This window comes from Camelus bactrianus, chromosome 18, assembly GCF_048773025.1.
Source record: "Camelus bactrianus isolate YW-2024 breed Bactrian camel chromosome 18, ASM4877302v1, whole genome shotgun sequence".
NCBI lineage: Eukaryota > Metazoa > Chordata > Mammalia > Artiodactyla > Camelidae > Camelus > Camelus bactrianus.
In genome coordinates, this window is record NC_133556.1 from 19,925,209 (window position 1) to 19,937,241 (window position 12,033).

At 45.5% G+C, this 12,033-nt stretch overlaps 1 protein-coding gene across 6 annotated transcripts in view; it reads left to right on the forward strand.

Annotated features, from left to right (window-relative positions):
• DCUN1D3 (defective in cullin neddylation 1 domain containing 3) overlaps positions 1-12,033 on the forward strand; it is a 35,857-nt gene that overhangs the window by 15,624 nt on the left and 8,200 nt on the right. Inside the window, exon 1 of one of the 6 annotated variants that reach the window (XM_074346240.1) lies at positions 394-748. The exons of the other annotated variants lie outside the window; for them this stretch is intronic. The gene's annotated coding sequence lies outside the window, so the exon portion shown is untranslated. Of the gene's footprint in view, positions 1-393; positions 749-12,033 lie in introns of those variants that run through there. 6 annotated transcript variants of the gene reach the window in all.

The window sequence follows — 12,033 nt, forward strand, 5'->3', positions numbered from 1 at the left end:
CCGTTCCATGAAACATAGCCCATTGTCTCCAGAGGTTCTGAAGAGATGGAGGACCTTGATGGTCCACATCCGTTATTCTCTTTGACACGGTTGTGCTTCATCCCTCAGGGTTAAAAGCCAATCTGTCATCAGGCGAATTTTAGAAAATACTGCAGTGAAACAAGATATCTTAAGAAGTGTAAAACTGGCGGTGAGTTCTTCATGCTCACTGTGTAGTATGCAGAAAAGCTGCTGGCCTTTGCCCTTGCATCTCTAGACACCTTAAATGTGATTCATTTGTTTTTCGAAGTAGAGAAGACGCAGTTCAGACCAGCACCGGAAGGTTTTCCACTGGGGTTCACCTGCTTGGCAAATCTTTCCAGCTTCCTAGACTGCTGCATGGCTATGGCTTAAATAAACTATCTGGACGTCCACCCTTGCTAAAAGGAGAGTGATTTCCATTATTATGTGAATTTTTTCCAAGGGACTGAGGTGCAGGTGAAAAAGTGGCACAACAGGATGAACATCTCCCAAATTCAGCTTCAAATTTTGGCTTTTGCTGTGTTTGAGGTGAAAATTAGCTTGTGGAGTGAAGAGAGATGGAACTGTATACTGCTGGCTGTGTTTGTATCACATTATCTGGTAACTGATGGGGGTAAGGAATAATTGGAACATTGAGACAATTTCCTGTTTTCTCTTTGAAGGTAGTAGAGTGTTGGGAGAAGAGGAGGCCAGGAGAAATTGGACCTTAGGAACCAGCTCTTGAGAGGTGAAATTAAGTTCTACTTTATATCCTTAGGGCTCAAATCCCTTTACTATTGAGTATTTGATAACATCACATAATTAGAATTGATACAAATAGCTGTCATTTATTGAGAACTAACTATGTGCTAGGGACAGTGTTAAGTGTGTCAGACTCATTTATTCAGTCATGTATGTGTGTCTTTATTGGAAATACATACATTTAAAGTGCACAGACTCGAGCTGTGTACAGAAGTGCTCATTAAATATCAGTGATTATTGTTCATTCAGTAGACATTTGACAAACACTTGCTTACATGACACGGCTTCGGTGCACAGGACAAAATGGTGAATAAGATTAAATCCCTGCTCTTGTGGCAGTTACCTTCTAGTAGGGGGAGCGGACAGTAAATAAGTTAACAAGAATTTCAGAGAGTAGTATGGTGTGAAGAAATAAAATAGTGGGCTGGGTCAGAGGGAGATGGCACTTTAGTTGGTTGGACAGGGGACGCATCTCAGCGTTTGAACCGAGACCCATCTGACTTGAAGGAGCCATTTGTTCTTCACAGTGACCCTTTGATTGTCCCAGTTTTCAGGTGAGAAAACAGGTGCAGAGTGATTCAGTATGTGCTGGGGAGTAGGTAGAGCTGGGCTGTACAAACCCAGGTATTCTGTGTCCAGAGTGTGTCCTGTCCTTCCCAGAAGGTGCAAGGCTGCACTGGAACGGCTGTAGGAGCCGCAGTCTCTGCAGTTGGTTTTGAGTGAAGGGAAGGAATGCGGCTGCAGTGCAGGTAAAACCCTCATGTAATTCAGAAAAGTTGCATGTAATTTCATAGACCCCTCCAGTCACGGGATGCAAAGTTTGAGTCTGAGTGTATGTGTATATGTACAGTTTATTCTGGGCTCAAAACTGTCTTCAAATTTTCAAAGGTATTCATGACCCAAAGAACTTCTGACACTGATGCTTTATTTTACGATTTTCTCATATTGGTTTTTTTGTTGTTTGTTTCTTTTTCAAATAGAGCCCAGCTGCTAGGGCAGAGTTTTAACAGACAGCATTGTGATGGCCATTAGGTGGTGGCAATTTTGTCAGGTCAATATGGGTGGGAAGTGGACAGGAACTGGGCTGGAATCATCAGATATCTTCCTTTGCCAAGCCTGAATACCACGATGCCAGCCACCAGGTATAGAGCTCTATTATTTAATTATCTGCGTATCTGTACACGTGTTAATGTACCCTTTGGCCTCGTGCCATATGAATGCACATTTGTGAAATAAGTAACTGTTAAAAAAAAGCAAAAGCCTGAACCTTGGGGCGGGAATGTATTTCCAATAAAGACACACAAACATTAGCATTTCCTGTCACCGTCTTCAAAACCTGAGTACTTTCTAAATAGGCTCTTCAGTGCTTGAAACCAAAGAGAAATTGTTTCGGTAGTAGTAATTGAAACCTAGAGGGTAGCCAGGTTCTGGTCAGGTATGGTCTTTCAGTTTCATAGGATGTGGTTTAGATCGAATACCTATTTCAGCCAGAAGATTAGTCATGTTACTGCGTGGAGCAAGACTTCCAGGAGCTCTCGCTTGGCAGCCTTTCACGTGGTGTCTGAGTGCTGGGAGGCGGTTCCTGCCTGGGAACCTGAAGATGACAGGAAATGTATATACAGTCGAATAAAGCAGCTGTTAAGAGCTCTGCGCACAGCTGCTTGAAGGAGGCCTGAGGTTGTAAAAATTGCAACCGGCAAGGTTCTTTTTGCTTCATTAATCATACCATCTTTTAAATAGCAGCCTCATGGCCCACCCAGTTACAGTGGAATTTAACAGTTTGCTCGAGTTTGGGATCATTGGTCCTGGTGTTCAGCTAAGTTTCCCCCTGATATATTGGGTTGAAACTGTGGCCTAGTAAGTTGGTCTTGACCGTGGTGAGTCTCTGTGACTAGAAGAGATCTGAGTGACACAGCTATGTCTTGGAAGGGACTCTTTTTGTTGTGACAGAAAACCTGGCATCTGGCTTATGCAAAGGGAGAATTTATTGGCTCATATAACTATGAATTTCAGGCTTTTATTTGACTTTAGGTATGGTTGGAATCTGGGTGCAAATAATGCCTTTGGCACTGATTTTCTCTTTGTCTCTTGGCAGTGATTTTATTCTTGGTTCTCATAAGCATTAGAATTGAGACCACTCTGATAAGAAGGGACTGTTCAGTCCTCACAGTGACCCTTTGGTGGGCATTATTACTTTCCCTGTTGTTCTTTCTGGTAAGATGACTGTGACAGCTCAACCTACTTTGCTTTCAGTGCTCAGATTCACTCTGTTTGGCTTAGGTCACCTGCGTATCCCTAACCCAGTCACTGAAGCCAGGGGCATGGGAGGCTGTGATGGGCTTGGAGCACATAGTCCATTATGAGCCCCACCCAACAACATGGCCAAGAGTGAGGGAGAGGGGATCTTGGAGTGAACGTTGGGTAGCCACGTGGATGCTCAGGAGCAGACAAATCTCTGCTGCAAGCAGTAATATCCTTTGGTGCGGTCTGAAGCTAGAAAGCCGCATAAGAAGTCATGGGCTAAAGCCAGCTTGTTAACCATTTCAGGGGTGCCACAGTTCCATTTTGAACGGGTCTCTGGCTCCCTTGGGACAGTGGTTCACTCAGGTTCTATTCCGTGGGTCAGACCCTTCTCCCCGTATGCTAAACCTATGGTAGAGGGACTGTTGTTTTTTAGACCTTAAGATGTGCATTTTCTTTTTTGTGGTGGGGGGGCGTGAAGCTTGATTTTCCTTTTGAAAGAAGAAATTGGGAAAATTTAGCTATAATTGAAAGATACCCTTATGGTTAATCTCTTTCTGCCCCTGACTCTGCACCCCACCCCCTATCATTTAATAACACTGTTTTGAAATCCTTGGAGCCAAAATTGTTGGATTTGCAGTCTTTTGATGTCACTTATAGTAAAGCAAATGGTCCCTCTCTTTACTTGTTTTTCCATCCTCCTTTGCTGGTTTGATATTTTTCCTTAAATATAATGTCTTAAAGTGCTTTTGGTAAGGTTGTTTCTTTTTTTTAAAGAAATTGAATATTATAAGATGATGTTGGGAGAAGTACACATTCCCAAAACACTCCCTCACAGCTGTAAGTTGACACTACTGTTTGGTGAATTCAGATTGGATTATATATATAATACTTTTTTTTTGCATAGTCTTTGATCTGTTCATCAATTTCTAGGAGTTTATTCTCAGGAAATAATTATAAATGTGCTGAATTTTAGCTGCATGTTCTGTTTATTATCCGAGTATTTCTAATAAGAGTGAACTGCTGGAAGCAAGCTAAATGTCCAACATTGAGAGATTAAACTGACAAATTATCAGTGGAAGACCCGACTATCAGATATGTTTTAACAGCGAGTCTCAACCTTTTTGCAACCCCTCTGCAGTGCAGCAACAAATTTTTGACAGATTGAATAGTAGGCTATAAATAGTCCATGGGTTATGTGAAATAGCTGGTGTGTTAGTGGTGACACCAGTACGGCCATTGAATTGCTGCTCTTCTAAAAGCATTTGATGAGAGAAGATTTATATAAAAAAGTGTTCAGTGGAAAAGTTGGCGAAATAGAATGTACAGTATGACCCAGTTTTGTTTAAAAGTTCAGTGTGTGTAATATGTACATGCATGTGTTTGCGTGTGCCATCCGTATGTGCTCGAATGAAAGACTGAAAGGTTACACTCCAAAATATTAATTGCAGGTAGTGGGATGTTAGGAGACCTTTTTTCCCTCTTTATGCCTCTCCATATTTTCTAAATTTTACAGAATAACTATGTAACGCTTTTGAATTCGGCGGCAGGAAAGAAAGCCTTAGTGGCCCCACTTCTCTGATCAGCTTGCTGATGTGGTTGAAAACATTCTTTTACTGAACAGGTCTTTATTCTGTGCTTCTTCCTCTTCCTGTCTGCTGTGCACCAGCAGTCAGCTTCTGTCATGGGCCTCTAGGAAAAAAAACCGGTAAATGTGGCCTTAATGAAAAATTTGGACTCTTCTTTTTTTTTTTTAAAATGACTCACACTAGGGGCAAGGCCCCGTGCGGTTTTATTTTTCTCTGTTTCCTTGGCATGTCTCACAGTGCGTGGCACATGGTAGGGTTCGGGTAACTATTTGCTGAGTTACTGGCTTGCAGAGTAACAGCTGTGGATGGGTAGAATGGAAGGAAGAATGAACTCATGTTGGTGCGGACGTGTGGACTGGACTGGGTGTGGGTGCAGGAACAGGTACAAGTGAGGGTGCTGGATTTTTCTTTCTCTTTTTTTTTTAGAATTGGCAAACATTTAAGAGATTGATTAGTCACCATGTGATGAGTCTAAAGCCGGTTTAGAGGAAATGTGGCTCTAGAAGCCACATCTATACATAAGTGGTCATTCAGGTGTCCCTCCAAGACATTTATCATCTTTATATTGGGTTCCTTTCTCATCTTTCTACTCATTTCACAATTTCCTTTCTTGCCTTTCTTTTACTTAGATGTGAAAACCAAATCTCATCTCCTGCTATTTTTCAGTCATTGCTGCCTACTGAGTTCCTCAAAAGGTGGCTGAAAAGTAAATAGTTCATGGGGTAACTTGGTGTTCGAGGACTGATTATCCACGTTAGGTAAACCTCCAGGGTGGCTGGCATCCATATGCTAACTGGCAGCAGGGAATCGGTGCCTAACCAGTGGTTCTGCGTCCGCTGTGGCCTAATGAGGCTGTATCCTGAGGACAAGCTCCAAGCTAAAATGGGAGGTAAAGAATGTAACAGGCAGACCATTTTTACCATAAAGCGCAAATCCAAGGCAGCCCTCTGGTTTTAAACAGGTAAAGGGAATGAAAAAGCTGGATCAGAAGCAAAAAGAGTGGCCAGTCTAGAAATGTGGTGCCCCTTAGTGACGCCTGCCCACTTTGCACGTCAGTGGATAGTCAGACCTGTCCAGATCAATGGTGACAGCAAAAAATATTCCAAGTGTGGGTCAGTAAAATAATTGAGCTCTTTTTTGGTTATTCTGAGTCGTATGGGATTAAACATGTAGCTCACCTCTGGAGCCCAGAGGCCAAATGTGCTTGATCATCCGGTGCTTGGAACCTTTGCAGTGTGAATGAGTGTTGGCTTGGTTGTGTTTGGCAAGTCACATTTGCTCTGGCCAGCCCCACTGGCTTCAGTCCGCAGGCCTCAACGGCGCATATATTCTTTTTAGTATGTTTGAAGTATGCAAGGTAAGGAACAGTGAGAATCCTTTAAAAAGAAAAGAAAAAAATTACTTCGTACAGAGCTGGCTGGTCTGTCTTGTGACCTAAGATTATTTTACAGAAGTATAACCAACTGGTTTATTTTATTTTTGAAAAAATTTTGTCTTCCCTTCCTCCCTCTCTGCCTTCGCCCCTCTTTTCTTTTACGCTTTTGAGATTGGTTGATGTAGAAAGTCATGTGTTCCTACGCATCCCTAACTGGAACTGCTGTCTGAGCTCACGGCTTGCAGTACATTTTAGGACAAAAAGTTTTGTACAAGCGTGAAAACAGCAGCAGACGGGTCTCGTTTGCTTTGGCAGAGGGAACAGCTTTCCTCCCGGGAAGCTCCGGGTAAGACCTAGTCTCCAAAGGTGATCTTGTAAGTCTCAAGTTCCGAACGACAGCGAGTTTAAAGTATTCCCTCAGTCTTTCCTCCTGTTATTTTTGCAAGTTTACTCTCTAGGAAGTAGCTTATAAACGGGCACCACCCATTTCCCATCTTTTTCTCAGGTCGTTCAGCGTCTGCAGCTGCCAGCGGGGATCAAGAGGCTCTTGTGGTCTTGCTTTGAGGCTCCACCTGGGGGTGGCTTTTGCCAGTACAGCCACTTCAGCCCCTGGCAGCTGGGTGTCTGGCTTATACAGTAAGCAGTAGAAACACGCACCCAACTAGCTGTGCAAACCGTTTGGGTGAAACTTGGAAAGATGGGTTTCTTAATGCTAACATGTAGAAACACCAGGATCTCTCAGTGGCTTCTTGCTTCTTAATAGACTCTGGATGGGAACAGAATGGGAGGGATGGATTGGACCAGTCCCTTCTCTCAAGGAAATCTCAGAGTAGATCTCGAGTGTCTTGCCGACGCTGTCAGCATTTGCTCTTTGTGTTTTAGCTCCTCGTTTCACAAGGCTGCCTTGGGTGACAGGCTCCCCGTCAGCAGCCAACACAGCATTCCTTGGAGTGAGCTTCCTGCCCCAGCCAGCTGAAGCAGTGAGCCAGCTTGCTCTGGTCTGTTTTCTGTATGTCAGGGCCTATTTCTGACCTTGCGGAGATCAAACTAAGATGACGAGGAGAGGGAAGGCTGCAAAAAGTGTGATCTTTTACCTCCTGTTCAGATCGGAGTAGCCCTGCTTTCTGGCTCCTTTTGGACTTTTCTTGTTTTCCCTTGGCTCTAACAGGCTTGGGCAAGAGGTGTGAGAGCTGTTCACTCAGGAGACAAAATACAAATTCAGAATTTCAGCCTCTTCGGATGCCAAAAAGTGAAGGGAGTCCCACAGCATTAGACTTGGTGGAAGGACTTTAATGTCAGGATCATAGAAACTCAGAGAGGCTAAGTGACTTGATCAGAGGCACACGCTGCTTGGGAAGGTCCCAGACCGGAACCGAAGGCTTCCTGGGAGTTTACTCTATTCCTGGTGACTCAGTGCCTCTGGAGTGCATTTAGGTGTTGATAATGTATCTTTTCTTCTTGGGCCATCATCATCTCCTTAGCGGAAGGGTGTATCCCGGCATACATCATAGCCGAGAACAGCAAGTCGTGAGGCCAGTGATGTAGAATGGCAAGTTCAGAGTCAGACTGCCTGGGCTTTTGAATCCCTTTTCCTTTATAGACTGGCTGTGTGATCGCAGGCCAAATCCCTTAAACTCTGTTCAGTTTCCCCCTCTGTAAAATGAAGATTGTATTATCTTCTTCGTGGAGTTACAGTGTGTCAAATGTGACAAGTCATATCAATCTTCTCAATACACATATATATATAATTTAAAAGATGCTGCTATTAATAAACATTTCCTCTCTCATAAAAACCCTCTCTCAGTTTGGACCAACCAGACTGGCCCTCTGCCTCCTTCCTTTCCACTCCACGCTTCCAGTCATTGAAGGACCAGAACAAGACCCATCTTTGTGAAACCTTCCCATTGGGTAGACTTTGGAGTCTGACAGACTGGTTTTATTTCCTAGTGCCATTGCTTAGTGGCTAAGAAACCCCAGTTTCCTGATCAGTAAGAGCCCTGACAAGCTAGGTGGTGGTGAGGTTTGAGGTGATGGTGTATATGAAGCATACAGCCCTGTGTTCCTCTCATCAGTCCCTCCACCTTTCTTTCCATAACACTGGTTCACGCTCCTTTCTCCTTTCCTGTCTCCATTCGCACTGTGCCTTCGTGTGGTTTAGCCCTTCATGGGGATTCTGTTCCATAAGAGGTGGTTCTGTCTCAGAGGTAGATAGTAAGTCCTGGCAGAGAGGACTTACCTGGTCCTCACTCCGTGGAACTGCCTAAGACAGCAGCAGCCTCCTGGCCTCTCTTCTCTGGCTCTCTGTGGAGCCAGAGCATCCACAGGGACCACGACCTCTGGGATTGCCCTCAGCCCAGCAGAGCCAGCTTCAGGCCCGGAGCCGGGCAGGCAGCCAAGCCCGTCCCCAGGAATAGCAGCTGGGGCTGGCACAGGGGAAGAGCGAGGCTGGACGCTGATGAGCAGAGAAGGAGGGAGGGAAGGAGAGAAGCAGAAGCATTTGGCATTGAGGCTGAAGGCGAAAACCTGGAGGCTGATCTTGCTGTAGCATAAACTGAGCAGTTCCTGTCTCTAGGCTTTCAAGTAAACCCGCAAAGATGTGCCTGGAAGTAGGTTTCCTGGTTTGTGACTCCCCCCCTTTTTTTCTTCCTGCCTTTCCTTTCTTCCCACCCCTCCTTGTCCCTTGCTCCATTCCAGTCATGTGTGTCTCTGTGACTGGAGGGCAGAGTCACTGCAAGGGCAGGAGAGCTGCTGTGGGTGGCAGCGTACCCGGCCTGCCCCAGGAGACCCGGCCCGGCTGCTGAGAAGAGCACTGCTCTAGGAGAAGGGAGGCTTGATTCTGTCACCAACTTCGCGATAGCAACAACTGTAATAAAGGCTGGCATTTACTGAATACTTTTTATGAGCCAGGTGGCAGAGCACTTTACATGGATTATTTTGTTTACCCACCAGTCCTTGAGGTTCAGCTGTTCATTTTAAAGTTACATGCTGATAGTCACAGAGTGGGTGCCATCACCATGATTCAGATCCAGGTTTGTCTGTTCCCAGAGCCCATCTTCTTACTCGGTTCCAGCTTCTCCCTTCCTAGAAAGCTCCTTGACCTCGGTGTGCCTCTGTTTCTTTTCCTATGAGATGGGGCTAATTCCTTCACAGAGCTATATCTGTACATAGCTGTTATAATGTAGTAACGAATACAAAAAGTTTGCATTTGTTAGTACATTACAGTGATGGCTGTGTCGATGAAATTTGGCTCTGGGGCGCCCAGACTGTTTGAGGTTTCTACTTCAGAGAGGCAGCAGGAGGACCACTGGTCAGGCAGTTCCATTAAATGTGTATAAATGAGTAGCAAGCTAAAAATCCTGTCCTTTGTAGACCCACAGAGCTGGGACTCGGTGGAAAGGGAATGGAGTCTGCAACTGGCTGGAAGCTTGCCCCAGGTTAGGGGCAGGGAGTGACCAGCAGTCCACAGTATCCATAGGGCACAGCAAACACCCAGCTTGATTGTATTCAGGATCAGTCCGCAAGTCTTAATGCTACGGAGAATCTGATCCCTCATGGATTTCTCACCAGTGGTGCATTTGAGCAGGGTCGGTGCTAGAGTTCAAGAGACCGTTTTTGAGCGGGACCCAAGTGTGTGATCAGCATCCTGTCTGAGCCTGGGGAAGCCGAAGCCTGGAGCCAGGGTTCGGATGGGACAAGCTGAGTTGCGTGTCAGGCTGACCAGTTACTGTTTGGCTGTTAATAACAGCAGTAGCTGTCATATCAAGTATTTTCTGTGTAGGGGGCAGTGTGTGCCAGGTACCCTTTACCTGCATTTCCTGACTGAATCCTTAACAACTGCAACTGCTCTTTGAAGTAGCATTTTGCAGGTTGAGGAAATTCAGGTTTTGGTCGACGGCAAACAACCAGTGGCAGTGTTGGAGCTTTTAACCATGCTGGTGGGCTCAAGCATCAGAGGTTTAAGGACTCTAGTCCCTGCCTCTGGTGAGGCTAACTCTAAGGGCATCCTGCCTGAGAGAGGGCAGTGGCTGGGACGCCCTTCTTGAGCCTTGAGCCCTGGGCACAGACCATGTGTTCTCTTTCCAGTGGCCAGCTGTAAGTCTTGCTGCTCTGGGATTGCTGTGGCACCACTCCTGAGCTCGGGACCCATCCATTGGTGGGATTTCCCTACATGATCTGATGTAGGTGGGCTTAGCCGTCTAGCCTAGTGGTAAAAGGTCCTGGTTTGTCAAGCCAGGTTCTGCTTATGATCTTGGGTAATTTTCTTTGTGCCTCAGCTTCCCCCCCTGTTTAAATGGGGTTGTGGTGAGGATATCGGAGTTTTAATGTCCGTAAAGTGCTTAGCATGGTGCCTGGCACGACATCAAGTGTTCAGTAATTGATAACTGCTGTTACTAGCTATTAACCAACCGCTAGTGGGTCCAGGGAGACTTTCAGCCTTAAAACACTTGACGTGCCGCCAGCCTGGGACACAGGGCCGAGCACCATGATTGCACCTGGGGAAACCTCTGGGAGCAGAGAACTGTTTTCCCAGAGAGGTAGACACAAAAGAAGGGAGCCCATTGAATCATCAGGGCCGTGCTTATCAGATCTGGAAGTACTTCCTTCTGGCTTGAGACCACTGCCTGCTTCAGCTCACAACTGGATGAGGGTGTTTCAAAGGAAAGGCCCAGAATGGAAGAAAGGAATCCAGCCTTTTGGCGGCACTTCCTGACTGATCATCTGTCAGAATGGATCTTTCCCCTCCTTTTTTCCATCTGCTGGGCATGTTGAAAGCCTTCAGATTTCAGCTGGTTCTGCTGTGTCAGGTCACCAAAGATGCTTTGATGTGGAGGGCTGGTTGGGTAAATGGGTTACGGTCTCTTTGGGAGGCCCATCTGCTCTGTCCCTACCTGAAGGCCTTGGCACCAGGATATGGAGGAAGCTGGTACAATGAAGCCTCTGTCCAGCAGGGGCAGCGGTGAGTGGCCTGGGGGAGCTGGGTCAGTCAGAAGCCAGGAAACCCTCTTTTCCTGCCAGGTACCTGGTCTTCCTTCAGCAGCAGGAGCCGAGCAGCAAACCCTGGTGAGTCAGCGTGCCTGGGAGTCAGGGCTGCCGGTCTGTGCGCATGTGGGGTTTGTGTAGGTTTGGGCCTTTTGTTTCTTTCAGCACGTTAGTCTTTAGAAGCACAAGTCTGGAAACCAGACCCTCCACATGGTACAGTCCTGCTTGTTTTGAGACAATTCAGCTCGAACACTTGCATCCCTTGTGTGCTGGTCTTCCAAGAATTAACCCCTTGCCTTTTCAGATTTTAACAGGTTGTGCTTCTTGCTTCCTAGCTATACTCTAAAAGCATAAAAAACTTAAAAAAAAAAAAACTTGATTAGGTCTGTCATTTTCCACACCAAAAGCCTTGTGAGGGTTTCAGTGTGTTTTTTGAAACTTAGGTGAAACTGCACGTTGTTTAAGGGCATGTACAGTCATGTCTCTTTGTCATTCCTCCTCTTTGAGGGTGGAGAATGGGACACACCCAGATGCGATGAGACTCCAGTAACTACAGGAATGATTCTGGTCTTCATTTTAAACTTGTACACTCGGAAATTCCCCTTACAATTCCTTCTGAAGATAACTTCAAATTTATCCAGGTGCTATTTGGAGGAAGCTAAAGTTCTTTAGGTAAAGTTAAAACTCCAACTTTCCATTAAGCGCACCCTGCCTTCTGCCTCACTGCCAGTATCCTTCGGGCTTTGAATTTGGATTGTGAAGGTCTGGGGAGGCATGGGACTGACATTGATTTGGTCTGTTTTCCCTACTACACTTCTTTGTCCTGGCCCACATTTCTATTAACATTGTAATTTCAGAGGCTGCAATTACTATACAGCAGGTGAAAAAATTTTACAAATACTAAATTTTAGATGGATCTTCTAGTGGACTAGTTGAAGGTAAGAATAAGAGTCTTGAGTAGCTAGTCTTCAGAGAAATCACCTCACCCCTGGCCCAGCAGTTCTGTAAAAAACATTTTTAGTTATGTAAGTAATAAGTAAGCCACAGTGATGAGTTTGCTATGTATTGGGGCAGACTTTTCTTTTT